Source organism: Herpailurus yagouaroundi, unplaced genomic scaffold (assembly GCF_014898765.1).
Source record: "Herpailurus yagouaroundi ecotype Mexico unplaced genomic scaffold, PumYag 199, whole genome shotgun sequence".
NCBI classification, from domain to species: Eukaryota; Metazoa; Chordata; class Mammalia; order Carnivora; family Felidae; genus Herpailurus; species Herpailurus yagouaroundi.
This window is the reverse complement of record NW_024412430.1, coordinates 6,583,237-6,608,809: the sequence shown is the minus strand read 5'-3', so window position 1 is coordinate 6,608,809 and position 25,573 is coordinate 6,583,237. Positions and strand designations below refer to the sequence as shown.

Sequence of the window (25,573 nt, the reverse complement as noted above, 5' to 3'; positions counted from 1 at the left end):
TTTCTCTCTAAAATGAAACACTGTGTTAACATTCAGAGAGCAGGATGGCTTGGACATGCTATTGTAGGACATTTTTAAAACATTCCTTTCAAAAACTTATCCATGTTTGAGGTCATAACATTTTTTGGGATCATTTTTCCCTCAGTTAGATTCAATCTAAGAATTTCGTAATTTTGCACATAGAATGGGCAGGAAGGGGAATTAAGGAAGGGGGGAGGGGTTCTTCAGTGATTGAATGAAAGAATTTGTGACCCTAAAAGAATTGTAATGGGGTTTCTGGGTCTCACTACTATTTCTTCCATTTCTGGAACCTGACTATACAGGTCCTGACCCCATTCCATGACTTAGAGTTTTCTCTTCCAACAGGGTCCCCCCGGCACCTCGGTGTCTCAGTCAGTCGAGTGTCCATCTCTGACTCGGGTCATGATCTCACAGTTTGTGAGTTTAAGCCCCACATTGGGCTCGCTGCTGTCTGCACAGAGCCCGCCTAGGATCCTCTGTCCCTCTCTCTCTCTGCCCCTCCCCCACTTGCACTCTCTCGCTCAAACATTAAAAAAAAAAAAAAGAGTCCCCATGGGTCAGTGACAAGAGCCCAGGACTGGACTGGATTCAAAACCTGACTGTGTCACCGACGTGCTGTGGGACTCTGGGCAAGTCACTTTGGAAGCCTCAGTTTCCTCATTCTTTAAATGGTGTCACAGGACATGTGTGAGAATTAAAAGTCATTTATTGTCTGGAATGCATCTAGCGAAGGACCCTAACTCAATAAATATCCGTTATCCTCTCCGCACTTTCCTTCCTTATCCCCACATCCACGACACTAAATTTAAAAGGAAAAGAAAAAACCATAGGATGAGAGCATCATAGGGGCTTCTCACACAGCTTCCTGCCTCTCCCATTCTGTCCTCTCTCGAGGACCTATTAAGCTGGCCCTGTCTGCACTCCATCCCAAGCTGCAAGCCTCCGGTCTTCCTCAGAGAAGCATTTCAAGCCCAGACACTAGGTTGGGTCTCTAGTTACGCACATCTTCTTCTTTTGTAAGTTTATCTGTTTATGTGTCCATTTGTTTAGAGAGAGGCAGAGGGAGAGCGTGCGTGGGAGAGAGGGAGAGAGAGAGGGAGAGAGTGAATCCCAAGCAGGCTGTCCCAATTGCCGTCTGTCAGCCCAGAACCTGACTCGGGGCTTGATCTCATGAACCGTGAGATCATCACCTGAGCCAAAAACAAGTCGGATGCTTAACTGACTGAGCTACCCAGGTGCCCCACACCTTATTCTTTCTGTTGCAGTTGGCACACTTGCTATGCATTCATTCTATGGCATGAAATATGAATGCCAGGATCAACTTCAATCATGTTGATTGGCTTTCTGTGGCAGCTAAGAACATGGACTTTGGTGTCAGGCTGCCTAGATTCTACTTCCACCTCCTCCACTTGCTACCTGTATGACCTTGGGCAAGTCGCTTAATATCTGTGCCTCAGTTTCCTTATCTGTAACACAAAGATAACAACAGTACCTGTTTCAAGGAGATAATAGAGAGAGCATTTAAAATCCTGCCTGGCACATAGCAAGGTCCAAGTCATAGTAGCAATGATAATAGTAGAAGTAGTAGCACTCGTTACTGATTCTAGGACTAAGCGCACTAAGCACACTGAGTAGCAGCAGCCCTTGCTGGAGAGAAAAGCACATCTCTTTTGGTTACCACTATCCTCAGTGCCTAGGTTTGCGTCTGGCACATAGTAGGCATTCAGATATGCTTGTTGACAGACTGATTGCTTTTGTGTCAATTATGAGTCCTTCTAAAAGGTAACATAAATTATTATCAGTCATATAGTAACAGTATTTGCTAATAGTCTGGGTTATAGCCTAAGAGTTATAGTGCTGTGGTCTATATTCTTATCTCAGCCAGACCTTAGTTCAAGTATGATTCTACACTTACATATTGTGTCACTTTGGGAAATTTCCTTACCCTCCACAATCTTCTATTTCCTCGCCAGTAAATGGGGATTTTCATTAGGATTAAATAAGATAATACTTATGAGATGTTATGCATGGTGCCTGGGGCGCTCGATCAATTGAGCATCCAACTCTTGATTTCGTCCCAGGTCATGATCCCAGGGTCAGGGGATTGAGCCCCAAGTCAGGCTCTGCCCTGAGCATGGAGCCTGCTTGATTTTCTCTCTCTCTCTCTCTCTCTCTCTCTCTCTCTCTCTCTCTGCTTCTGCCCCTCTCCTCTGCTTATGCTCTCTCCCTCTCTCTCTAAAATAAAATAAAATAAAATAAAAATAAATAAAATGTTATGCATACTGACCTACACACTGTAAGGCTCTTTCCATGATTGGCTGTCAATCTAAGTAAGACCTCTGACCCGTCCAGCTTTGTATCCTGTCCTTCACAAGGAATGCCAAAGGGTACTTTGTTGCATGTTCGGAGTTATTTGTATTTTCACTTTGGAAAGCTTCCTAATCTGAGCAATTTGGTGATTTTAAAGGAAATTTCAGAGGCCACTGCATGGCAGTGGAAAGGGGAATGGTGAAGACATCTTCTACCAAATACTAGAAAGCCCTGAATTTCTAACCAAACTGAGATCTTATACGATGGACTTTAATGTAGACTGAGCTTCTAAAATTCAGCTAACCTTCTATTGCCCTTAAAAAAAGTCACCCCAATGTTGAATTGGGACCATGATAGTCTGTGCATGTAAAGGAATGGCCTTCCATGACGGGAGTCGATGTCTATTCAGCAGGTAAAACATCCCGTCTTCTCATTAATTCTCTTTTTAAGATGAAATCCCTTAGCTTTAAAAATTTTTTAGGAGAACACAAAAGTTAAATACACCCTAGTTACAAAAATAAAAAGAAAACTTAAGATTTATAGCAAACAAACATAGACGAAACAAAGCCATAAACATTCTAATTGAAGGTGGAAAGCTGATACTAAGTGGACATAGATCATAAAGTCCTGGTGACTGGTCTGATTATTCATTTAACTGCTCTAGAGTGATAGGGTTGAGATAATAAATAGGTGCTTTCAGGGAATGTGAAATTGTTTTTCACATAAGGCATGTTTTTCTCAAGGCTGGATTTACCTAAATTCACTGACAGCTGGAAGCCAAATGTATTCCCATTAAATTGTTTATATCACAGGGATTCCAGTAGATAAACTACATTTCATTTATTAATGTACAACAAATAGAAGGGACCCTAACTCCTACGTTTAACCAGATATGTTTCTCATCATTTCTAATGCCTAGAATGTTATTGAGAAGTTTGTGTGTGTGTTTGTGTGTGTGTGTGTGTGTGTATGTGTGTGTGTTTGCGATGTGAGATGACGGTTGATTTTTTGTGTGTGCTGGCAATGTATCATTATTTAGGGTTTGTTTCTGTTTGGTTTAGCAAAATGGGGAGTGGACTCCTATGTACAGTGGCTCAGATATTGATAGTCAGGAAACTGACCATCGCCACCCATATTCACTTTGCCAGGAGCCCTCAATCTCCTGCTTCCTGCTTTTTTTTTTTCCTGGAAAATAACAGGTGGGAATGCAGAACGTCAGGAATAACAAGACAGGAGTTGGCTTTCTTGGTAGAGAAAATGTAATACTCGGAGTAGAAGGATTTATTAGAAATGCAGACTTTCAAGTCCGTCCTGGGACCTACTGAACCAAGATCTGCATTTTTAGAGTATTTCTGTGTACGTTAAGGCTGAGGAAACATTGCCCTGGGAGGTACCCTAGACTGCTGACCAGCTCCAACCCCCAGGTTTTTTGGAATATCTAGGGGCCAGTGGAAGTGTAGATGTGAAGGACCTCAAGGGGGAAAGCAGATACTGCCTGTGTGGAATCTGAGAAGCCAGACTCAGGCTGGGTAGTGATGATCAGTAACGTGTCTCCAAACCTACAATGGATGCCAGGAGACAGTGTGAGCCTATCAAGGATGTTCCAAAAGCCACGATTCAGGGGTGAAGGGAGTTAGGGGACTGGAGAATCTCATGGGTGACAGGCCCGTGAAGACCTTGCTGAACCTTAGGAAGGTCTTGCTTGTGTACTACTGCTTGTAGAGCAGGTGGTCTACACTGTTTCTTGAGCCGGTGACAGTCACAGCAGCTTTCTACCTGCGGTGGTTTTTAAGGGTCCGCCCAGATCCTGATAGCATCCAGGTGTCGCCCTTCATCCATCGATAGGTCAACCCGCAGATACACATCAGAAATTTAGTTTCATTCAATTTGACATATTTATTGACTGTTTGTGTCAGGCACCGTACTCATGACTCAACTTTTTTTTAATTAAAAAACAATTCGAATAACCAAAATAGGCAACAAAGCTAATTACTGAAGCTCATGTAGCTGATTCTTCCATGTAGAATCAGGACGGGCCTAATTCTGAGTCTATTTTTATTCATCTGTTTTATTCTACTTTATACACAATTCCAGCAAGCTCGGTTATCTGGTTTCCAAGGCCTCCCTAGAAGGAGCGAGTTGGAATGGATGGAAAGAAAGAGACAGGACAGTTAATGCTGTTGCCCCAGGAAAACGCACTGATTCAGTCAGAAGGGCAATAGATTGTCCATAAATAAAGAGACAGAGATCTGCAAACAGAAGACAGAAGAGCTCAGACAGCACAGCCATCCGAAACCATTTTGGTGTCGATACCAACATTTCTATACCTCACAAGATCCAGGCCACAGTGTGTTACATCAATGAAATGGATCCTTAAAAGGGAGCCGAACCTTCCCAAAAACGTTAAATCACGTTCAGAATACTAGTTTAAAGAAAGATAAAACTTATGCAACCTATTTTAGAAAGCTCTCCACGAGAAGAGGCTCCAGGAGAAAAATCTCGATGCTTGAAAGAGCAACCACAGCACTTGAGGGGAATTTGCAAAGGCTCAAAGCTATATCGCTCTGGATATATGAGGCTTTAGTATGTTTTTAAAGGGATAAAGGTTACTAGGCATAACATCAACACACTGAAATTAGGAACATCCTCTCTATTGGACCCTAATTTATTCTATATACTATAGTATACCTTTGGAATGAATGAAGCTTTTGTGCCAGATGTACATTTATGAACGTCGCATAGCATTTGCCCGAGATATATCTGAGGACTCAGAGATGTCAACATGCCCTTCCCATATTTCAACGCCCGGTTCCAGGTTCTTAAGGATCATTAAAATTAAACTTCAAACAAAAGAACCCTGACTCTTACTTGCCTGCTTCTTAGGGGATATGCAGAAATAGGGCTGAGTATAAAGTATCACGGAAATTGTATGTACAATTTGTACATAACATGTATGTTGATATAGTATATTTAATTCAAATATATATTTTATATTACATTATCACACACACATATATGTGAGAGAGAGAGAAATGGGAATATGCCAGGAAAAAGTTCCTAACAAATACACTCTAAACTCTTTAACAGTGGTTTTTCTCTGGGAAATAGGATTACTTGCATCTACTTTCTTCTGAAAGTAGATCTCTGCATTCTATGTTTTTGCAAAGAACACACACACACACACACACACATATATGTATAGAATACTAGAATACTAGTATAATACTATGTATTTTGTTTATACTATATAAATATATATATTTATATATACTATATATACTATATAAATATATATATATACTTATATGTAAAATATACTATTTTATAGTATACTATTTTACATATAAGTATATATAGTATACTATTTTATATATACTATATAAAATACTATATATATAAAATACTATATATTTATATATATATATAATACTATATATATATATATATATAATACTAGTATTTCCATTTGGAAGGAAAGGAAGAAAGAAACAGTGAAAGAAGGAGAAAGGAAGAAAGTAAAGAAAGAAAAAAGGAAGAAAAGCAGGAAGGGAGAAAGGTAGGGAAGGGATTGGGAGAGTGAGCAGGTGGGCTCTCTGATCCAAATGCCACTGAGCCTGTCAGCTTCCCTTCATCCTTCTCCATTCTGGGATTTCCTGCCCTTTTTATTTTATGCGGCTTCCCTATCATCGCCACGGATCATTCTACAAATCCAGTCCCCAAGAATATTCCTTTTTGGTGGATGGTAAAAACCAGCCTGAAGTCACAAAGCCAGACTTGGGTACAGCCAAAGATCGGGATCCTCCTTCAGTTGGGTCTCTCTCGGCCACTTAAGGCTGTCTGTGACTCTTTTCTTTTTGACCCATGTGCAGTCCGGTCATCTTCCTATTCAGGAACACATCTATGAACCAAAAAAAAATCCTTGGCTCAAAATGATGTTCACCCTGTCATGGGTTGGCACAAATTAGGACAGGCTGGAGAAAGAGAAGACTTTGGGTACAGGTAGCCTCTTGCTGGTACAATCATTGCTCCACCGGCTAAGCAGGGCATAACTCAGCTAAAGAGGTACTTTATTTTTTCTCTCCTAAACATGCCCGTTCTTCGTGTGCTGTTTAAGACTAAACAGTATAAAACGGGATTGACATTATGTAATTACATGCCTTTTACACTGTGCTAACTTGATTTGCTTTTCATTCTCAGGTATTTAAGAGATCATTATTTTCCCATCAGACTTCCCTGTCTGCCAATTATGGTGTGTCAGATGGATGAGGTAGACCATTGTTCGGGAAGGTTTCAGGTAGACGTATCGAGAACAACAGCTTTGTGTCACTTTCCTTTGGTCAACGACAGAATTATTTTGCCAGTTTATTAGTTTATGTGGTACCTTCTGTGCCATGTTATATGTTGTTGTTGTTTTTGGTTCTACTTACAAATAAAAATGGCACAGCCGTCATAAAAGTTCTAGCATTTACAACTAGGTACAAGCTGAGTCTCCTGTCTCTGGGAAGAGTAGGCAGATGGGAGATTCAGGAACCGGAGTTGTTTTGAGGGCACCTTACCCTCATGGCTGCACCCGCGTTACAAAGCATGCTGTGACGGGGCCCAGTGGTGCCGCCAGCTACGCTGTCCCTCTGTTTTGCCAGGTACAGTTTATCAGAAACCACATCCTAGTTCCATACAGCCTACATCAGTCACGTGCTCAAATATGGCTCATGTCCAGAGAAACATGGGAGTTAAGTTGGTTGAAGGAAGATGTGATGATCCGAACAAAAAATCCAAGCCACTTGTCTTCCTATCCATTGTCATTTTTAGTAAGAAGAGTCATAGCACTGAGGTTTTTCTATCTAGTACCTGGAGACACAGCCATTTTCTTTTTCTCTCTGTCACTGTGGAAAATGCTTATACTTTGGAAGCGCAAGGAAACCATAGTAATTGCTCCAGAACTGTGGAGGGGGAGAGGGTCCAGGAGAAAGGTAGGGACATTTGTCAGCTCCAGAAAGCATTTTCTAGAAAAGAGAATGAACAAATAAAAAAAAAAAAAAGTCACCATAAGCACAGCCAGATTGCCTGTACCATTAAAAAATTAATAGACTGTCCACTGTGATAACTCAAGAGCCAAAGAAAGAGAACAGCTTGTGCAATCATTAATTACAGAATATCATTATTGTGTCATAGCCTCCTTGTCAGAACTTGTAGTTCTACTTCTGACCTGGAAAAATAAGTCCCTAAGTCTTGAGCAAGCAGTGGGCTACAGGTTGTTTTGATTCCAGTAATCCTGGGTTTAGAACACACACCGGTTCAGTGAATCCACTTCATCTCTGTTCTAAAAGAGTAACCCTGGAGAAGGCAGGGCTGTTGCCTATCAGATTCCACCTCTGAGTTAACCCTTAACTCACTGCAGGTTTGGACCAATGACCCTGCACAGTCACTAAACCCCACGCCTGTAAGAGAGGCTCATTCGATAACAGCTAGCCAAACTCAGCTACCTAAATTTAGATTTAAGGTCATCAAAATTAAATAGAATTTAAAACCTAGTTCCTTACTGCACTAGCCCTGTTTCACGTGGCCAGTAGCCATGCGGCTGGTGCGTGTGATATTGGACAGCGCAGAAAGTTCTATTGGATAGCACTGCAAATTGGAGGCTCTTGTTCTCCTGACATCCCTCACCCCAAGAAAAGCCTTTAGACCTATCGTGGTAGTTTTCAAACTGGAGCATGAATCAGAATCACCTGGTGGGCAGGCTAAAATATAGATTGCTGGGTCCCACCCCCAGAATTTCTGTCACAGTAGGTCTAGGAGAGGTCCCTCAGATTTGCATTTCTGACAAGTTCTCAGGTGATGCAGATGTTGCTGTTCACTAGACCACACTTTGAGAACCATGCTCTCTATGAAGTAGGAGTGATACCAGCATAAGTACGGGGCTACAAATATCAGGCCTCGATTCTGGAACTGAAAGGAAGTATTATCTAAAGCTGCACTGTTCAAGACAGCGGCCACTGGCCACACATAGCTAGTGAGCACTAGAAACGTGCCCCTAAAAATTAAAACTATTTAACTTTTATTTAACATAATTATAACTATATATAATCATAATTTAAATATTAAAGCAGTGTAAAATATTTTCCCACTTATTTCAGCTATATTCTTTTGGCAGAACTATATTTAACTTAAACCGTTGAAAAATTTAACATCCACGTTGAGATGGGTGTGTAAAATGCATATCAAATTTATGGGGCGCCTGGGTGGCGCAGTCGGTTAAGCGTCCGACTTCAGCCAGGTCACGATCTCGCGGTCCGGGAGTTCGAGCCCCGCGTCGGGCTCTGGGCTGATGGCTCGGAGCCTGGAGCCTGTTTCCGATTCTGTGTCTCCCTCTCTCTCTGCCCCTCCCCCGTTCATGCTCTGTCTCTCTCTGTCCCAAAAATAAATAAAAAACGTTGAAAAAAAAATTAAAAAAAAAATGCATATCAAATTTTGAAGGTCTTGTATGGAAAACGAAGGTAAAATATCTCATTAATAATGTGTGTATTGATTACATGCTGAATGATAATATTCGGCACGTATTAGGTTAAATAAAACGTATTGAAATTAGTTTTAACTGTTTCTTGTTATTTTTTTAATGTGGCTGCTAGAAAAGTTCTCAATTATGTATATTGTTTGCGTTATATTTCTATTGGACTGTGCTGATCTAGAATTTAACTTCACTCTCTTGGACTGTCAATTTACCATCAATTATTTGGGGTCCTAGGTTGCAGGAGAGGAGTGGTAGACTAGTGATCTCCAAAAGGCCCTGTAACACTCTAAAAGTCTGTAATTCCTACAAGATGAACTGCCAGGACATAATCTCTCTCCACTGCTTTTCTTCCAAACATTGTGCCAACCTGCCAAAGATTTCCCTTTCAAAGCCTTGACAGCTCACTGTCTATCTGCACTTCAGAGAAAGATGATTGAATCTCCTTAAGCCACAGAGGTCTACACGACAGGCCCACATTGCCAATAACACATGCTTTTCTAACGGGGCTGCAATTCCTAAACACGTATCTTCGTAGCTAACTTAGAATAGGTTTGTTTCTACTGTGTATAGCAAAACACTGGGCTCCCAGCTCCAAAAAGTCTTTCCATCAGACACAAAAATCCCATGAATTGAAAGGCTAGCTATTATTCAATGACCACCAAGGTCAAAATTATGGAATTTGCTTCTACCACACACACATGAAATGTTTTTTAATGAAATCAATATGCCATGTTCATAGCAGCATTACTCACAATAATCAAAAGGCGGAAGTAACCCAAACAGCCACCTATAGATAAATGGATAAACAAAGTGTGTTATATGCATATAATAGAATATTATTCAGGCTTTAACAGGAAGGAAATTCTGACCATGCATAGATCTTGAAGACATCATGTTAAGTGAACTATGTTGGTCATAAAAGAACAAAGCGTGTTTGATTCCACTTAGATAAGGAACCTAGAAGTAATCAGGTGTATAGACAGAAAGAGTGGTGGTTTCCAGAGACTAGATGGAGGGAGGCATGGGGAGTTAGTGTACAGAGTTTCAGTCTGGGAAAACGAAAAGTTCTGGAGATGAATGCAGACGATGGATCCATAACAGGGTGAATGTACTTAAAACATGTCTGTTATGTAATTTCTTCCACAATTAAAGGAAAAAACTAAAACAACCTACTAAACTTATGAATGTGGTCACCTCTTTTCCTCCCCTGCTCCCAAAGATTGCAAAATCCTAGAGAACTGTTAATAATAATGGCAAAACTGACAATAATATTCATTCTGTAATTTCAGAGTACTTTAGCGTTTATAGAACTTTTATTCTTTCACTTGAAATAATAAATCATCGCCAGTGTGTTGTAAGTACTATAGCTACATTGAGAATTAAGGTTCAATGACATGTCCAGGGTCATAAGGGTGAGTTGTGGCAGGGCCGGGACTCTGTCTTCTAGCTACACCATATCTGGCTTTCTTCTGGGGTCCTAATGGCTGCCCCGTGATCAGCTCTGAGCCAGACCATGCCAAGCAAACGTCAAACATCCCAGAAATCCAAGCTATTTCAGAAACTACTGGTATGGAACTTCCCCAGACCAATTGAAGACAAGGACCAGCCGTAGACAAATTGTGAAGGGGTTGAATTTTTTCTTTCACAGATTTCTAATTTCCCCTCTTATCCTGCCGTCTCCTGGCTGGTCTCATGTCATCTCCCAAGATAGCCAAACTTTGCCACTGCTTCATAAAGACTACTTTTCAATGATGACACTTGGGGAAGCTCTAGGCATATCCCTTGCCCCTTCTCCATTAAAGCTTATCCATCCCCTGTATCCTTCACTTAGAGCTTTGCTGAGCTCCTGAGCCCCAAACAATTAGTTCACATTCAGAAGAGCAGGGGCCCTTAGAGGTGGTTTCATTCTTTAAATTTTTTTTTTCAACGTTTATTTATTTTGGGGACAGAGAGAGACAGAGCATGAACGGGGAAGGGGCAGAGAGAGAGGGAGACACAGAATGGGAAGCAGCCATCAGCCCAGAGCCCGACGCGAGGCTCGAACTCACGGACTGCGAGATCGTGACCTGGCTGAAGTCAGATGCTTAACCGACTGCGCCACCCAGGCGCCCCAGAGGTGGTTTCATTCTTAAAAGTAATTTCTTAGAGGGACGCCTGGGTGGCTCAGCCGGTTCAGCATTTGACTCTTGATTTTGGCTCAGGTAGTGATCTCACAGTTCATGGGCTCGAGCCCAGGATCAGGCTCTGCACTGGCAGCATCGAGCCTGCTTGGGATTCTCTCTTTGTCTCTCTCTCTCTATCCTTCCCCCACTTGCTCGTGCTCCCTCTCAAAATAAATAAATTTTTTAAAAATTTAAAAAATTAGAGATAGGAATATCTTCAACAAAGGAGTAACTGATCAAATGGGAAATTTCAGACACAGAGCAGGCGAGAAATGAGATATTTTCAGATTTTGGTGGTGTCCTTAATCAGATTATGGAAACTATCTGTAGGTGAAGGTTGTATTCATAATTAAGCTAAACCTCTCTGTTCACCACTGAGATGCTTTGGCCATCTTCCCTAGGATGCAGAAACCTTCACAAAGCCCCTCACGAGGGCACTTCGTGTCCCTGAGATCACTAATGGGCCACCCAGACTGTCACTCATAGTCACCATTTCATCTGAACAACAGATGGTCCCAAACCTGTCATGTGGTGCAACATGAACTGAACCAATTCAAAGGTCTCCTGTTGGCTTTGGTATACTTTTCTGACTGAGATAGACTCAGATATTAAGGTAGTAAGAAATTCCAAAGATGGATTCCAGGACTAGAAACAGCAATAAATTAAAATCTTTGTTGAAGTACAATCGTATTTTATCAGTCCTAATGTTTATCTTCTGCATTGTCCATCCAACAAAGAACTAAAATAGTGCAGATCTCACCAAAACCAAAAGAAACCTAAAGACTATTTCTACCTAGGGTTGACTTGACCGAATTTCTTTTTAAAATTATAATTTTCTTAGACTAATAGCTTTTGGTAATTTGCATTCCTCAGATACAAACTATACAAGAACCACAATTTTATGTTAAATGGTAGATAGAAGTGAATCTGGGGTAAATATGTTATCATATTATAACCTTGAGATATCAAGAGGCCATTTTTCACCTATTCCATTAGCAATTACTGTTTTGAAATAATAATAGTAATGTCAGAAAGAGTATAATTAGGCATGCTCATAACATGCTCAGTGTTCAAAGAAACTTTAAAATAATTATGCCCTTTTTCTTAGCTGTTCCTTTTATGGGAATCTAAGAAAATAAAACAGAAATGTGCATTTTACTGTAGGGAAAAAAGTCTTAGAAACAACTTAGATACCACTTATGATAAAATTGAATGAATTAAGGCAAACCATTTAAAGAAGTACTACATAGCTCCTAAAATTAATGTTTATTTGAAACTATTTTCACAATTGTTTGGTTTTTATTTTAAGTTTTAATTGAATTTAATTCTGCATAGGGAATATTCAAATAATATACACACAGTATTTTAATGGCTCAAAAGATAGTCCATAAATGCCCCCCCTCACCTCTAACCATCAGAGACAAACAGTCTCTTATTTATCATATCAGAGTTATTTTCTGCACATACAAGTTCTAACACATGTGAATAAAGTATTTATTTTCCCTTGAGGACACTCCTATTAAATTTGTGAAAAGAAATTATTACTCTAAGTATCTCAATTCTTACTATAAAGCTTCCTATGAGATTTTCAAAATGTTCATTGCAGAAAGACTTAATACTGTGTGACATTGCTAGAAATCCTATTTGCCCATAGGCAAATTGTCTATAGGGACCTGTAATCAAGAGCAAAATAAGGAGTTGGCGTCATGCGGCAGGGCACTTTCACTCCAAACTCTCAGCAACCTGTTATGGCTCGGTGGGTGAATGGGAGTGGATGAGTTTTCCTTTCTGTAAGCCTAGACTATAGCTACTAGGAGAGTATACTTCTAGTATAAATGTGCAAAATAAGCAACGTAACCCCCCCCCCCAATCTTGGCACAAGCTATAGTGATAAGGAAGAACCACATTCTCCCCTTAGAAGCAAGACTGGACCTTGAACTTAGCTTAGCTCATGGCATAAGCTAGCCACCCAGCACCAACTCTTCCTGCTCCACATCACGCTGACCAGGGGTCCAGCTACATCAGTGCAGTGCATCTAACTCCTGGCTGGCCTTTCGTCAAAGCCACCACCCTCACTGTGCTTGCAGGAAACTGGAAACCTTAGAGAGCAACCCTACCCACTGTTCCTCCGGGCAGAATAAAATGTCTTCCACTGTGGCTTTTTTGCTGAAACTTTGCGCTTTTTCCTCAGATTAAAATCTTAAGATGTGAGGCACCTGGGTGGCTCAGTTAGTTAAGTGTCCAACTCTTGATTTCGGCTCAGTTCATGATCTCATAGTCCATGGGTTTGAGCCCCGCATCTGGCTCCATGCTGATAGTGCAGAGCCTGCTTGGGATTCTCTCTCTCTCTCTCTGCCCCTCCCGTTCTCTCTCTCTCTCAAAATAAATGAAACATTAAAAGAATTAATAAAATAAAATCTTAAGATGTGGGGCATCTGGTGGCTCAGTTGGTTGAACAGTCAACTCTTGATCTTGGCTCAGGTCATGATCCCAGGGTCATGGAATCAAGCCCTGTGTCAGGCTCCACACTGAGCATGGAACCTCCTTAGGATTCTCAGTCTCTCTCTCTCTCTCTCTCTCTCTCTGCCCCTCCCCAACAAGCACACCAGCACACAGGCACGTGTACACACTCTCTAAAACAAAAGTAAAATCAAATCAAATCATAAGATGTAAATGAAATTTGTTATATAAACTGTTGGTTAAATTCCTGAACCCGGCACCAATAAGCACTCAAGAATTTTCAAATGGATGAATTTTGTATTGTTTCAAAGAATATTTTTTAAAGATGTGTGCATGCTGTCTTTTGGCACTGTGTATTATGTTATATAAAAACAGTGCAGGCGGAAGTTCTGGGGACAAGGAAAGAAGTTGTGCTTGAGAAAGACGTGTTGCAGCATTTGGCTCTAATGATGACAGGATGTACAATGTGACCACAAGTGTGGGTCCGCCCTTCGCAGCTGACCTTGTTAACGGGCTCTTGTGTGCCTGAACTGTTTCGTCTCCAGCCATCTTTGCACAGGGGTTAAAAATGGATGACCCCAGAATGACATAGCTCCATTTTTGTCTGAAGAACTCCAGTGTCTGGGCAACAATTCCTCTCCCCATATCTGTTATTTAATACCTTTCCTTCTGCTTTGCCAAGAAATTATTCACTATGTAAATTGGTTTCATTTATAAATGGTGAACATTTTCAAATTCTAAAATGCACATAGAAATGTACATAAAAATGTGCCATATAAAGTATTGTTATTTATGATAACTATTATTGCCGTTATAATTAGTGTAAGAATGATAGTGTTTATAATGTTCTCCCAAAATAACAAGCAACGTGGTAGCTGCATAACTAGAGAGTGTAAATGAGCACTGGCCTAGGCAATTAGTATGCATTTGATAAGAATTTATTGCTGAATTAATCATTAGGTGTAATTTTTCCTGTCATGGAATTAAAGGGAGTAAGAACTAGCTTGGGAGGTGAGGTCCCATCTGGGGGAGGAATGCGTGGTCAGTGGGACAGCTCTTCTTGATATACGATACGCCAAGTCATAGGAGTTTCGGGTAGTCAACCCCCAAACATGTACGTCCCCCATGGGATAGGCAGTTTTCATGCTTAGTAATGACTACCATATGCTGACCACTTTCTGTGTGCCACGTATGGACCTGTTACCCTGCACCAGGATATCATTTTATTCTTCCAATAACCCTTTGAGGTAGGAGTTATCACACCAATTTGTTAGATGGGAACACCAAGAGACAGCGAGGTTGATCATCTTGACTAAGTATGCATCTCTCGAGTGGACTAGAACATGAGCACAGGTCCGGAGCCTATGCTGCAAACTAGTGTCTCTCAAAGTGTGATCCTCGATTCACTGGGAGGGCCATGAATTCCTCAAGGCCAATCTCTAATTAAATATTACAAGCCCTTTTTATTTCCAGTTCTTAAAATAGGCAAATGACAGTTCCACCGGTTCATTTTTACCTTAGACTAGTAACTTACTTGGTGGATTACAAGTTTTTATCATTTTGATTAACTGAAATTAACATGTAATTGAGTAGCTTGTAGACGGCTCCAATTTATTATTCTGTGAGAAACTCAGATTAACATATGACATTGTAAAGTTGCTACTTTACATATGTAAACCCACAGACAATTGGAAATCCTCTAGAAAGTGGGAGAGGGTGAACCGAGGTGTTGGCCTGGTCTAAGTGTGCTCCAACTTTACCATTATGCTAACATGGAAAGGGAGAGGGGAGAGTCAGTCCATTTGGGCTGCTATAACAAAGTATCATGACTTACTGGCTTAGAAACAACAGAAATTTGTTTCTCCCAGTGCTGGAAGCTGAAAATCTAGGACCAAGGTCAGATTCTGGTGAGGGCCCTCTTCTGGGTTGTAGACTTCTCATATCCTCACATGCTGGCTTGCTCTCTGCTGTCTTCTTATAAGGACACTAAATCCTATTCACGAAGTTTCCACCCTCACAACCTCATTACCTCCTAAAGGTTGCACCCCCTAATACTATCATATTTGAGGTTAAGGTTTCAATATATGAATTTGGGGGACACACAAATGTTCAGTCCATTGTAAAGAGTTTATTCCATTACATGTGGACAGAACACAGTATGCTGGCATTATTTTCCTATATATGGAATGTGAGCTTAAGCCTAAAATGTTATTTTGTTGTTCACATATCCATATAATTTATATAGGATAAGATCCTTCAAAGAAAAAAAAAAGCCCCATTGTTATTTTCAGAATAAATGATCTAGAATCTCAAATAAGGCAGGACCATGCATCCGGTACTGATTAGCTCTGTCTTAAGTCTCACACTGATTTGTTTTTTGAGTAAATGTTTGAATTCTTTCCTGTTTTAAGGTATCCTAACGATTTTATCTTTTCATACCCTAAGCTACATAAACTCTTCAGTGAGGCCATTTAGTCTTTTTTCAGAAAATCAGAATAAGCACTTTTCTGAAACATACCTAAGGCAGTTCCTTCTCCAACACATCACCCATCAACTGCCTTTAGCAAACAAAAGATAATTTTCAGATTCCAAGCATTCACTATTCTTGGACCCATTAGCTGTAAGGGCAGGGGCAAATTGGGTTATTCACTCTATGAGGGTTTCTGTCACAGAGTCAAAGATATGTATTGTCCTTTATTTATTGAAATGTTCCTGCGGCATTCATGCCCTACTCATCTGAAAGATTCTTTCGCCGATGGGATACAGTTTTTAATTTTCAGCCATAAAACAATAATTCAGTGTTTATTCCTGCAGATCAGCCAGTTATTTTTTGTTACTAAATGTAATGGTGTTAACTAGCAATTATTTCTACTTGGTGATTTTATCTCAGCCGCCCCCCCAAAAAATTGCCTAAATAGGGTAAGAAAAGAAGTCTTTAAGCTTTGATATGACATTTATCACTAAAAATTCCCCAGGCTTTGTTGACCTCCAAAACAGCAATATTTTGATAATGCTTTTCAAGCAGTTTGAAAAGAACTTTAATTTACCACTTAATAGTGCTTAAGACAGCGACTTGAACACCTAATAAGTATTAAGGACAACAAACAAAATATTAAAATGTCAGGGCAGTGTTACTACATTGGCTAAATTGTATCCCCCCCCCGCCCCAACACACACATTATTTTACCCTTTGTTGTGGCAAAATAGAGTAAGCCTCCCGATTGTATGCAGTAACCCTTTAATCCTAGGAAGCAAAGGGAGAGATGAATTTAAGCATGCATTGTTCTTTGTTCCCCTTTCTTTCTTCAGGGGGACTAGAGTTTAAATCTTTCTTTGAGTTCTGAAGTAACATCCCCCATGAAGTGTAGTAAAGGTACTTAATGATACTAAGTAAAAACAGTAGTGACAAAAATGCCACCCCCGCTTCATATCATGATTAAAATGTAGAAAGAGAAGATAAAGTCACAATTCGTTTCTCATCCAGACACACAGATTGATAATAGGTAATCATATTTCATGAGGGCTAGGAGGATCCCAGGTCAACTTTAGAATGAAAAACTCACAGCACTATGGGTTAGTAAAACTTTCTATGGGCCAGCAGTGTCTGCAAGAGAAACATTTTGTGGAATTTTAACCTCAGCAGTGGTGACGTGTTCCATTTTTCACAGTGTGGGCACGCTATCCACCATGGCAAGCACTAATCTGCACCCAGCAAGGAGATAACCCAGTGTCAGTCTGCTCCTTAAAAATAAAGAGGGAAAGGCTTGCGTAATATGCAACTTGTGCTTCTTTGCTGGAATCATCCAGGCCTGCTGAAACCCCCAGAGCTGGTAACAGGCCTTCAGGACTCACTCAAATAGAAGGAACAAGCAATGCTTAATACTTAACAGTAAAAAAATCTGTCTTCATTGTGGTGCTTCTAAATATCACTCACCTTTGAGAACAAGTCTGTATACCTTGCGTATGTGATTTAGAGCATGGGCAACACAGAAATGGATTCACCATTATTAAATGTGGACTACAAGCCACTGTCCTCAGATTTTAGCAGTCATTAAAATCAGTTAGAGGGCTTCTTAAAACACAGAGTGGTATAATGTTCACTCCTGGAGTTTCTGGACCACACCTCAGTAGATCCTGGGTGGTCCAAAGAATGTGCACTCTAACAAGTACAGAGGAATGGGAGGCACTCCTGGGGCTACTCCTCTGTGGATCGCATTTTGAGACCACCACTATAAGGTTCTATTTCCTAGCCCCACTGCGACCCGGTCTCTTTCCCAGCCACTTGAGGGTACTCACGGTACTTCCCAGAGTTGTGACAATACATAAGATAATGCAGCTGAAGCTCTTTAACACACTAAGTTCTCAGTCTCTGCTAGCTGAGACCCTTTAGTTCTATAGGCCCTGGAGGGGGATTCTGCACGTGAAAACAGTGAATGGCTTCATATATTTGCCTTTAAAACAAACAAACAAAAATATTTTAAGTAATCTCTGCACCCAGTGTGGTGCTCGAACTCACGACACTGAGATCAAGCGTTGCATACTCCACCAACTGAGCCAGCCAGGCGCCCCATCTACTTGCCTTTGATCAGTCCTCTGGATTTCCTGCTTTGAACTTTAGATCAGAGTGAACTCCTGCTTTCACTTTTGAGTTACAGAGGAAAGATTTTGTTCTTCAAGGATGCTAAATCTACATTTAGTTTACCGACATGTGATTTGTTTGTGTTTTACATACTCCATTTGTTTCTTATTCTGTTCAGTAAAAATGTTCACGATGTTGGTTGGCCGTGACATGTGTAAGAGGTCCCAGGAGGAGTGAAGGAAAACAACCGTACACAGTTCTATCTTGCAAGGTACTTTAGGGACAGATTCCTTTCTCCTAATGCAAACGTGGACTGCACACGGAGATAATGCTACCATTCTTGGGCTCTACATTTTTAAGTGAATTTGCTCTATATGGTTGAAAAGTTGTCTCTTGGCTAATATGTTCCTTAGAAGATACAAGATGAGAAACTCAACTCCTTTGCTGATTTTGGAGCAAAACTGAGTTGGCTTAGCCCTGATGAATGTACCTGAATTCTGGATTCAGGATTGCCTGGTTCTCATGTAAATGTAAATTAGGGTATGTTGTTGGTGCCTTTATACAGAAAGAAAAAAAAGTAGAATCTAAGCCATAGCAGTAAGTGACAGAGCCTAGATACGTAGGGTGAAAAACCACTGATGTTTATAATGTTATTTTTCCTGATTACCGCAATGAAAGACCAGGCTCTTAAGAAATAAGAATGGTTTTGCTAGAAAATTCTGAGCTGGTATGGATGAAGCCCATGCAAGAATATTCAATAATGCAGGTCCAAGGTACAGCAGTTTGTAGCCCTGTGTCCTGGGTTAAAGCCCTCAAAGCTCATCTGGTATGGAACCTGGTCTGGATCACCCAGCTGAAGAACCAAGTGGCACTCGGAGATCTTGGAAGGCAGGAGGTTTATTTTACACAGGCGGGCTCAGAGATCACTCTCCAGAGGTCTGAGCACTGAGCATAAGCAGAGGGAACAATTTGTAGTCTGTTACTTCCACATCCCGCATTAGCAGTAAGCACGGCAAGAAGGGTGGAAAGAAGAACGCAGAAGGGGAGCCTTTGGTTGGGGACTGGAATTTCCCTATCAGTCCTGTCAGCCATCTTGTAACAGATTTTTCTCTATCACATCCACTGATCCAAGTCCAGCAACATGCAAAATTACTACTGTCTCTCATGGCACCAGGTAATGTTAGTCTCCATCACATACAGGCTTACGGAGGAGCTTATCTGAAGTCAACTTCCAACTTAAGATACCTTGGAAGACCTTCTAATGGTATCAATCTTTTTGCATCTTTTTAAGAATGGTGTCTCCTCCACTCGAGAGAATGACTTTCAGACTGGAAGGAGGCACAAGAGTCGTTAAGGCAGAGTTGAAGTTTACCAGTGAATAGAGGGTTGTGAGGGCGAAGTTTGCTACTTTAAGTAAGGACAAGTCTCCAGATGAATGCTATATTGGAGATTGCAGATTGTTTCTTCTTTCGTGGTAATCTTTGAGATTCCTGGCAAACTAAAATCTTCCCGAAGATTAGAAATAACTAAAATGCCCCACATTCAGAAACAGGCAGAGAAAGATGAATTACATATAGGCAAGTATTTATACCATATGTGTATACAGATATGGATATGTGTTATGTCTATACATATATATGCATATATACACATATGCACTAAAGACCCTCAATAGCAAAACCTTAGAACAAATTACTAACTAGAACCATAGGACCAGGGAGGTAAAGTTGTATCACCAGCACTCATCTTGAGACACCAGAAATTAAGTTATGGCAAACTAACCCCAAACACCTTTTTTCTTTTAATGTATATTTTTGAGAGAGAGAGTGAGAGAGACAGAGCGTGAGTGGGGAGGGGCAGAGAGAGAGGGAGACACAGAATCTAAAGCAGGCTCCAGGCTCTGAGCTGTCAGCACAGAGCCCTGTGCGGGGCTCGAACTTGTGAACAGTGAGATCGTGACCCGAGCCGAAGTCTGACACTCAACAGACTGAGCCACCCAGGCACCCCCTGCCAAGCACTTTTTGATAGAGCTTTTATAACTTTATAATACGATAAGACCAACAGAACAACAGAGGCATCGTATTTTCATTTCAGCAAGGCTTGTGGGCATACTCCATGTGGGCTTTAGGAAATCCTCCTTGATTGATCAGCAGGAGAATGCAATAGTGAAACTGGATGTCTTGCAAAGTGCTGAACCTCCCATCATTGACTGTAACCAAACAGATGCTACATGAGAACCAGGGAAATCTCTTGGCCCTCCTGCAAAGTACAGTTACATACTTGGAACGCATAAGGGAAGCTATTTAACTCAGTTATCAAAATATCGGATGCATTCAACAATCATGGATTTGCTAAATGAACAAATACCAAATTTAAGAAGTTAGGCTTCAGCCATTTCCAATGATCAGGTCTCAACTCCTAAATGGCTTGGATTTAAGCCATTTATCAAAAATATCAATATCAAAAATATTAAAAGCAAAACAATGGAAATAATAAAAAGATCAGTGGTTGCTTGGGGAAGTGACAGGGGAAGATGAATAGGCAGAACACACAAGATTTCTAGGACAGTGAAATTATATGCTATTAGGACAGTATGCTATTATAGATATAAGTCATTGTACATTTGTCCAAACCTATAGAATGTACAACACCAAGAGTGAACCCTAATGTAAATTATGGACTTTGGGTGATTATGATGTGTCAATGTAAGCTCATCCTTGTTAAAAAAAAAAAAAATGTACCTTTCTGGTGAGGGATGTTGATAATGGGGGAGGTTATGCGCATTGGTGAGCAGTAGGTGTGTGGAAAATCTTTCTTTCAAATTTATTGTAAGTCTAATACTGATCTAAAAAATAAAATCTTTTATAAAATATTCAGCATTTTTTATGCAAATAAAAAATTACTTGGGGCGCCTTGGTGGCTCAGTCGGTTAAGCGTCTGACTTTGGCTCAGGTCATGATCTCATGGTTTGTGAATTCGAGCCCCACATCTGTGCTGACAGCTCGGAGCCTGGAGCCTGCTTTCTCAAGGCAGTGTCTCCCTCTCTCTCTACCCCTGCCCCACTCATGCTCTGTCTTTCTCTCTCTCTCTCAAAAGTAAATAAACATTAAAAAAAATTTTTAATGCATAGTCCCAAAAGGATAGAAACCACACCGCTCGGATTCTGTAATGCTTTCACTCTTCTCTCTGTCTTCTACACCAGCTGCAGACCCCAGGACGTATATGAGTATTTAGTCATTCTGATTCATTACGCAGGGAATAAATTGATGAATGGATACACAACTTGCATGTAATGACTTTAGGAAAAGAGTTCTCCCGGTATTTTGGAATCAAAATAAGACTATCGAGATATATATACATATATATATATATATATATATATATATATATATATGCTATATATACATATATAACATACATATGCTATATATACATATATAACATAACATCTACACACACATATGCATAAATGATAGCTGACATTTACTAAATATGTACTATCTTAGTCTATTCAAGCTATGATAGCAAAGTACTATAGACTGGGTGGCTCATAAACAGCGAATTTCTCCCAGCTCTAGAGGCTGGAAGTCTGAGATCAGGATGCTGGCATGGTTGGGTCTGGTGAGAGCTCTCATTCAGGCTGCAGACTGCTGACTTCTGGTTGTCTCCTCACAATGTGAAAAGAGAGCAAGAGAGCTCTCCAGAGACCTTTTAGAAAGACACTAATCCCATTCATGCGGGCTCTACCTCATGACCTCATGAGTGGGGACCTTCCCAAAGTCCCCACTTCTTAATACCATCACATTGGGAGTTAGGATCTCAGCATCAGAGTTTGAGGGGACATAAACATTCAGTCTGTAACGTCTGCCATGCTCTAGATGCTGTTCTCAGGGCTTTAGATGCATTTTCTCTTTTATCTTTCGAACGCACAACACAACTCTATGAGGGGAGTATTATTACCTCCATTTCAGAAGAAGGGAAACTGAGGCACAAAGGACTTGTAGCTTGCTCTAATCATACAGCTGTTACATAGTAAAGCCTGGATTTGTATCCAGACACGGAAACTCTAGAACTAGAGTTGTCACTATTTCATCCCCCCAGGGGATGCTTGGCAATACTTGGATATCGCTTTGGTTGTCACCACCGCGGAATGATACTGCATCTAGAGGACAGACAGATAGAGGCCAGAGATAAATACAATTCACAGAAAAGCTGCCCAGAAAAAAAGAATTGTCCAGCCTAAAAATGTCAGTAACGGCAAGGTGGGGAACCCTGGTCTAGAACCTACATTTTAGCATTTCCCTGTACTTCTCTACCATGGAATTAGGGTGAAATCATGGAAATAATGAATATGACATCTGACTTTCCTCATGATTCATTCTTACCTGCATTTAATCTCACACCTCTTTTAATATTGATTTTAATATATAACAACAGTATATTACATTGTATATCAGAATCATCTTGTCATCCTCTGTGTAATTAAAATAAAAACGCCTGGCCTCACTTCCAGAATTCTTACTGAATTAATCTGCAGTGAGTCTCTTGGGAATCAGATATATTTTCTTAAGGTCTCCAAGTGATTTTAACATGCAGCTAAGTTTTGAGACATTTGTAAAAGCAGAGAGCGGAGGTTTTTAAAGTACAAACTACTTTCTTTTCTCCACTGAGGTAATATCAGAGTAACGGCCCAGAGGAACTGAGTGCTTATTTTGTGCTTAGGACTGTGCTGAGTACTTCACAGGAATTAGCTCACTTTAAATTCTTCAACACTTCCATCAGGTAGGTGTTCTAATGGCCATTTTACAAATGATAGAACTGAGGTGTCAGGAGATTAAAGAACTTGTCCAAACCACACGACCAGAATGTGACAGAGCTGTGAATTAACTCCGGCTCCTCCTGATTGAAAAACCCATGCTGTAAACCAGTGGCTCTGTGCTTCAGAACCACCTGGAGGGTTGTGAAAGCACCTGGACACCCCTGCCGCGCCCCCCAAGAGTTTCTGATTCAGTAGGTCTGGACTGAGTCCAAGAATTCACATTTCTAACAAATTCCCAGGTGCTGCTACTGACCCTGCTGGTCTGGGGACCTGTACTTTGAGAACCCCAACGCCAAAGAGGAAGTGTTTCCTATGTTTGTAATGTTTATTTGTTTACTTCTGGGAGAGAGAGAGAGAAAGTGCGTGCATGCGCGTGGTGGGGGGGGCAGAGAGAGAGAGAGACAGAGAATCCCAATCCAACAGCACAGAACCGGACACGGGGCTCAATACTACAAACCATGAGATCATGACCTGAGCCAAAACCAAGAGTCAGACGCTCAACCAACTGAGCCACCCAGGCGCCCCAAGCCATTTCTCTGTTATGACATTTCTTTTGTTTAAGAAGCTTCTTCTCTCATGTTCCTCCCTGAATTTGGGGAATTGTTGTTTGTTTGTCTGTCTGTTTGTTTGTTTTTTAAGAGCTTTTCTGTCCCTCTAGCTTAATGACTTGTGATACCAGAGACAGTCTAAGTACCACGCTGGTGTGAGAAGTATATAAGAGCCTCTGCCTACAGCAGAGTGGGGTCCAGGGAGAGTCATCCAGGAGGAGAGGTCAACTAATGATAATACTTCTAACCAGAGAAAAAGCAATCCATCAACAGGACAGAGGAAAGACCTAAGCCAGTGGGACAACAGTTCAAAGAGGCAATTAGATGATTCACAAAGGGGAGGAAGGAGAGTCATAGATTAAGGGAAAAGAGGAAATCAAGAGAGGTTATTTTTTCAAACCTTGTTCCTACACTAAGAACCAATTACAAATTAAGATTAAATAAAGAACACAAAGAGGCAAATTTCTTTTTTCTTAACCTTCTCTTATTTCCACTAAGGAGCAGCAAGCCAGTAAGCCCCAAAGATCCAATAGCCAGAAAAGTGAAACTTGAGGTAAAGGAAATGGTGGGAGCAGACAGGCAGTGAGACTTATGTATGATCCCCCAGTGATGCAGTCAATCAGTAGGCATATACTCACCCACTGATGGGCTCCATACATTTATTGAATCCCTACGCTAGACACTGGGAAACACAGAGAGTGCTTATCCCTAAGGAGCTTATAGTCAAGGTTAAACGTAAGCATCTGAGAAGGATTAATGAAGAATACCAGGACCAATGAATGGTAGATACATAGGGTCCCGGGGCAATCATGGTGGTTGGAGTGGTCAGTGATCTTGTAGGTAGGTGTTGTGATCTTATTTTAGAGATATGCAAACGGAAGCACGGAAAACGTTAAGTAACCTACCCAAGAATTTAAAACCAGATGTCCTAATTCAAAGTCCAAGGTTTTCCCAAAACTTATCTAATCATTGCCAATCAATGCAGTGCTTACTACAATAGCTTCCCAGGCTCCTCAGAAGATTCTGACTCAGTGGCTGGTGGGCGACAGGAATCTGTACATGTGACATGCGTCTGTGGTGATTCTGAGAATCATTCCTGGGGTCTTTAGACCTGGCTGCCCGTTAGAATCACTTTGGAATTGTTCAAAAACCCCAGATGCCCACACGAAACAAATCAATGGAAGAAGATAAGAGAGAAATCCCTGGACATCAATATTTTTAAATTCTCCAGATTATTCCAATGGGCATCCAAAGCTGAGAACCACTGGGCTCAGCTCCACCATGCTGACAATAATACCAAGTGGGTTTGCACAGCCTCCTCTGACCACCTCACCATTCCTTGCCTTATTTCCCTTTGAAAAGCAGTTTCGGGGCACCTGGGTGGCTCAGTTGGCTAAGCGTCTGACTCTTGATTTCAGCTCAGGTTATGATCTTATGGTTTGTGAGATAGCGCCCCACATCGGGGTCTACACGGACAGTGTAGAACCTGCTTGGGATTCTCTCTCTCCCCCTCTCTCCCTCTGCCCCTCCCTGGCTCTCTCTCACGCTCTCTCTCTCAAATAAATAAACTTTAAAAAAAAAAAAAAAAAAGGAAAGCAGTTTCTACTGCAGGCCAGGAAAAAACAGAGATGTTTAAGAGAAGAGAGGAATAGTAGGGAAGATCAAGAAACATTTGTGACAAATGATTAGTAAAAAGAAAATAAGAACTGTCCCAGATGGTAGGAAAGAAAAAGGTGAAGAGAAAGGTTTGAGATTCATCACTCAATCAATCTGGTAACTCTAAGCAAAGGTTAAATAATGCTGCTGCTCAGGAGCATTTTGCTCTCACATAAAGATCATGCTCTTTTCTATGGAAGTTAACGCAATTTTTACATAGTAATATATTTATCCTTCCTGGTGACAAGGGTTGAGGATCAGAAATTTCTGTCCAGGTGACTTGGTCATTCTTATTTTACAAGTGGGAGCACTGGGGCATGCTGGGAGGATGAAGTCACTTTAGACCTCAGGGTTGAGGTTGGTGACCCACCTAGTGTTAAGTCCTCAGACCGGGTTCCCAGGCTCTGTTGCCACAGACATGCTGTAAGACATGCGTGTTTTCTTTCTAATATGCTCTTCTAAAATCTCGTGCTGTATTCATTACTCCATAGACAACTATGATCCAGCATT

General features: G+C 40.9%; 1 protein-coding gene across 1 annotated transcript in view; it reads left to right on the top strand.

The window, feature by feature from the left end:
• RORB (RAR related orphan receptor B) overlaps positions 1 to 25,573 on the top strand; it is a 195,242-nt gene that overhangs the window by 94,914 nt on the left and 74,755 nt on the right. The gene's annotated exons all lie outside the window — the stretch shown is intronic.